Raw genomic sequence first — 6043 nt, forward strand, 5'->3', positions numbered from 1 at the left:
CACCTAAGCGTAACCCCCGCGAAATTCAAAGTAAAAATGATGGCAGCAGTATCTCCCCATATCGTAGAACTATAAGACATTTTTTCAAAGCTCTATTTAATGGCAAAAATGAGTTGCTAGCAAGAGGGAGGCCCTATGCCAACCTTGCCTGAACTACACCAGCAAAAGGGACCAAAAATTGTCCGCTCGTTTCAAACGGACTGGTATGACAAAAAAGATTGGCTATGTGGCTGTGCTAGCAGTCAGCGGCTGTACTGCCATCCATAATCTACCGATTGGTGAGTCAGAAACTATTTTGGGTTTAATTTTGAGTTGGTTGAATTAATGCCGACTGCAAGCCATTTGCCTTCATATTCAATTGAGCAGTGTGTGTTCTCATTGTTGCTGACTGACAAACATAATTGGCCGCTGTGCAATAGTTAAGGATAAAGATGGTTGCATTCTGATGCTGGACATTGGTGTGTGTGTGTGTGTGTGCGTGCGTGTGCGAGAGAGAGACTACGATATGTCATGTCATGAGAGTAGATATGTCATCCTGATTGGACATTTCTTGATATCAACCGTGCATGTGTGCCGCGCTTGTGCGCACTGTTTTGACGTAGCCTAGCCTAAACAATAAATTTGTGGTAATCTGGCTTTCATAACTCAGTGCCTACCCTCTTACTGACATCACCGCATGTCACTGCATGTAACTATGATCTTGCCTGAGGGTCATACCTTCTGCAGTCACAGTAAGGCAGAAAAGTGGGTCGCTAACACATTCCCAGAGAGCATACCATTAGCATTAAAAGGACACTTTATTTCAAGCATACCAGTTCCATGGCAATCACAGGTCACCACACACCATCTGGTGATGGTGAGCGTCTGCTGGTGATTAGCAGACGCTCTTATCCAGAGCGACTTACAGTAAGTACAGGGACATTCCCCCCGAGGCAAGTAGGGTGAAGTGCCTTGCCCAAGGACATAACGTCATTTGGCACGGCGGGGAATCGATCCGGCAACCTTCTGATTACTAGCCCGACTCCTCACCGCTCAGCCATCTGACTCCAGAGCACCATACAGAAAGCAATAAATAATCCACTATACTAACCCTACATGCACATAAAAACCTATTACAACCTTATAACCTATTCTAACCTAGGTGGAGTACAGTACAATAGTGCAAATTAAAGATCAGCAGCTGAGAGTGACAGTGTGTAAAGTAACTAAGAGGACGATCAGTGACTATGTCAATGACCATACAGGAGCCTGATGGCGAAGTACAGTGAGGTGCAGTAGTGCAATAGGTGAAGTACAGTAGTGCAATGAGTGAGGTGCAATGGAGTAAACCCCTATTAAAGAAGTGTTTTTCATATCTTGCCTGCTCCGGAGTGAGATGCAGCCCCTCAAAAATCCTTGCAGCCTTCTCCAGCAGTGCGGGCAAATCCATTCAAGCCTGGAGCTTAAGTACAGAGTAGGAAGAGGTGGTGGCATGTCCAACTGTAAAATTCTTTGGCATGTATCTGATAGAATGGCTTTCCACAACTGACAAAATTGCACTTTTCTTAGGGATGACCTCCTGGTTTTCACTGTGGTGGAGCTGTTCAAAAAACAGCTTGAGGTCATCAGTGGATGGTTTAATGTGATGGAGCTCGTCTTGTTTTTTAGCTTTATCCTTTATTTTGAATGAAGATGTTTGACAGCTCATCATATTTCAAAACATTTGCCTGGGCTCATCCCATGCACATGCTTTGTCATGCCTGTCCCTCTCTGCGCTCAACAGCAGCAAGGAGTGAGAACATTAGTGCTGCAGCGTGGGACCACACCTCTCCCAGCCCTGCCATACAAGTGCAGTGTGCCATGATGACCGTCCCTGCCTCCTGCACCACTACCCATGGCCTTGTTGGCTTAGTGTTGAGAGCCTGTGAATGATGGACCTGTTAAGTGAAGAATAAACTGTTAAATAGTGAATATATTTTCAAAGGTTTATTCTCCTACAATTGGTGTAATGGATAGCATAATCATAGCTGGAGTCGTAGATCTTCTGTGAATCTTCTGTAGGACAATCCAGGTAGCAGCTAGCACTAAAACTGAGCAGCTAAAGCTCTAGCAGAAAGCTGAAATGATCAATGATCAATGATCAGAGTAACCCACCACAAATTGTTTACATAAAGTCACAATTGTAGTGACTGTATAAACATATCGGACATTAAAGAAAATTTTTCTGATTAATGACAGCTAGCCCTGAGTTAAGTGGCACTAGATGAGTGCTAACCTAGCTGTTAGCCACTTAGCAAACAACTCGCTAATACCTAGTCAGCGTAAATTACCACCAAAATGTATATATTTTTTAATACTTACATTTCCCATGATTAAATATAAATCTTTGGTGGACATGTGCCGCACTTTCACGTCTTTCACCCATCCAGCCACAGCATATTGATAGGCATCGGTACTTTTGAACGCCTTCTAGCTGTCCCCTCTCTGTATGGGGAGGAATTATGTACAAGGTAAATATAGATGTCATGGAAAGCCAATTGAGGCAAGCGTGGGGCAGATAATAAGGGACAAAAGAAAACTGGGGGTAACAAATAAGGATCGGAGCCTAAAATTGACACTTTTTTCGACATATCGCTGTCTCTCTTCATCATTTAAATCAGCAGTGTGTGCGGCCATCTTGAGCGAGATCGGTAGTAAATATGGCAGCGTTCTGTTTGGAAGTGACGTAGGTGGCATCTATGAATAAAGACATGTCTAACAGTGTGTGTCCACTGCAGCGACGCGATGTGAGCGATAACATATTTGGTGGCCAAGCCGCGAAGCGGCGGAGCCACCTAAGTGTTTCTACGTATTCTCTTCTTATTATTATTATTACACATCTTCTTCTGCCATGGGAGTCTATGGCAGCCCTAGAACCAAATGGTCAGAAGTTGTGAATTTTTGCACACTATTTGGGACCAGTACCCTCATCAATTTCACCAAGTTTCATGTCTCCCATTCCAACCATCTAGCGCCACCAATGGGTCAAAGTTGAAGGTGTGTTAACACATGTTACTTTTGAACCATATGCCCCATTGTCCAAAATGAGGTATCGTTGGATTCCCTGGATCAAGTTCATATATTCTCCGCCATTTTGAACATAAAGAAAAAGCGTTTTTTCGCTACTCCTCCTACAATCTTGTCGAATCTTCTTCATAATTGCCACAGATGATCTTTAGACCAAGCCTCACAGAAATCATCCCCTGGAGCTTTAATTTTCCGTTTGTTAGTTACAGCCACATCAAATTTATGTGGCTGAATTGATGTGGCCACCATTTTGAATATAACGTTTTTTCGCTACCTCTCCTATAAGGTTTGTCCAATCTCTCACCAAATTTGGCACAGATCATGTTCAGACCAAGCCACACAAAAGAAATCACATGTTTGTTTGATTATCTAAACCTTTTGACTGGAACAGCCAAAAAAAGTCGTCAACCAAGCCACCATAAAAGAAGTGAGGTCTTATCTCAGCACCTCTTTTACTGCATTGACACCAATTTGGTATAGGGACTAGGGACACTGTTCTAAAGAGGTCCAAAATAGGTCATGCCATTTCACCTCTAGGTGGCGCTGCAATCAGCAAAAATCTGGCACCATTTATCTTCAGATCAAGCCTCACGAAAGACATCACATGTTTTTTTGATTTTCTACGCTTTTTGACTGGAACAGCCAATCAAAGTCATCAGCCAATCAAAGTGGTCAACCAAGCCACCATAAAAGAAGTGAGGTCATATCTCAGCACCTTTTTGCTGCATTGACAACAAATTTGGTATAGGACGAGGAACCCTGTTCTAAAGAAGTCCAAAATAGGTCATGCCATTTCACCTCTAGGTGGCGCTGCAATAGGCAAACATTTTTATCTTTTTTATCATTATCATTTTTTTATCATTTATCTTCAGACCAAGCCTCACAAAAGACATCACATGGCGTTTTGATTTCTGCAACCGTTTGTTAGTTACAGCCAATCAAATTGAGCAACTGATCCGGAAAAAGGGAAGTGAGGTAATATCTTAGCCAAGCTTTGATGCATTGACTCCAAACTTGGTGTATGGACTCAAGGCCCTCTTATTAAGGGGTTTGAGACAGGTAGTGTCATTTGACCTCTAGGGGGCATTACAATAGGTAGGATTGTGTTTTGACCAATAATTGTTGATTTGTTTGGCGTATTTAAGTCATTCCTATGTCTCGTGATATCTTAGGAGATCCCGCGTCTGATGCATGTTAACGTGTGATACCAGACGAATTGATGAGGCCGCCATTTTGAATGAATGAATAAAACTTTTTTCCTTACTCCTACACAATGTACCCAATATTCACCAGATTTGGCACAGATTATCTTCAGACCACAATCACCTTGCCATGTAAAAATATGACTGAATTACAGCTGTTTAAACTTGGGCCAAATCTGACCATGCGTGCCACAGGAGAAACGGCTTCCTTTTTGTATTCAATAACTGTACGCAGCAATTCCCAGCGCTGACAATGGCTCACTGGGATAAGACGGGCTCCATTGAAGTGCAAGGTCGTAGGTTTGAATCCAGCCAAAGTCTCAGGCATGTCATGATACTGGTTTATGTGCATCGGATTTCTTGCATCATAACTTCTTAACAGATTTGTCATAAATCACAAGATTGGTCTCTTCTGATTCTACGTGGCATACCAAGTCGAAATATATCACATTGTCCCGTTTCCACCATTTTGGGCGTCAGCCATTTGGAATTTTCATAAAAACATACTTTTTTGAACTCCTCGTTCGCCGTTTAGTAATGAAATCATTTTCAGATTACAATCACCTTGATTTGTCAAAATATGACTGAATTACAGCTTTTTATACTTGGGTCAAATCTAACAACGCTTCCCACAGGAAAAATTGCTTACTTTTTTTTATACAGTAACTGAACACAGTAATTCCTGTGAAAATGTTCTTATTTTATTGATGAAACGGCTAATTTGTAAATTTGCTCAGACTTTTCGATAACCTAGCTAGCAGTGCAGTGCAGACACTAGTTAACATTAGGTACTGTAAGTTAGCAAGGGCTACAGAAAACGTAAAATTACAGGTAGAGGGAAATGTTTTTTGCTTTGTTATCTTTTTTGTAGTTAGTCAGTGTTATCATAATGCTGCAAGTCCAGGAAAACCCTAACCATCTCAATTCATTCTCCGTCCTTCGCGTCCTTGCAAGACCATTCTCGCAAGGACGCTTGCAAGAACGTACTTGCGTTCTCAGCGTTCTTCGGATTGATAAACAGCCACCGATCCAAGCTTTTGTCGGGGACGTAAGGCGTCTTACTCCACCTTCCTTCCCACCCGGAAAGAAAATAGTCATAGAGGATCACCAGGGGCACGAGAAAGGGGCAACCGCTCAGGGTTGTCGCGGGCCTGGGTAAACAGTGGGACTAACCGTGACTCTCTTAAGGTAGGGAGCCATGGAGGTGGAACTCACTCGGGGTGGGCCCCGGCCTGGGTAAGCGGCGGCGGTGGGAGTAACGTCGACTCTCTTAAGGTAGGTGGGGAGGTCAGAGTGCCTCAGGGTTGACTCCGGCCTGGGTAAAAGGCGGGAGTAACGTTGACTATCTTAAGTTAGAGCTCCTCAGGGTGTATGGGAGAGAGAGTGAATTCTGGTTAGACTTTTTGTTCGACTTGACACGGCGCTGAGGACACGTCACTGTGACGTCACCATCAAAGTACCGTGAGGTCGATTCGAGAACTGCCGGCTGTGTAGCCGAGCGCATTTTCTCAAGAGCAACTGCACGGGTTCAAGTGACGACACAGCTATATCATGATTGGCCAGACTCACACAACGACAACTTTGATGCGTGTTTTGTAATATTCGGACACCTTCAGTTTCGCCAATGCTCAAATCGGACCAAACAGCTGAATTGAATTAAAAATGTATGGAAGAAAGGGTTTTACTCCGCCTCTTCACTAACGGAAAGACTACATTTAATTATAAATAGAGTTAAGTAAGCAAACAGCGCTTAATCGGCCGTGACTGACGTCAACGCAGCAAACCACGAGAAGCTG

This window comes from Hypomesus transpacificus, unplaced genomic scaffold, assembly GCF_021917145.1.
Source record: "Hypomesus transpacificus isolate Combined female unplaced genomic scaffold, fHypTra1 scaffold_61, whole genome shotgun sequence".
NCBI lineage: Eukaryota > Metazoa > Chordata > Actinopteri > Osmeriformes > Osmeridae > Hypomesus > Hypomesus transpacificus.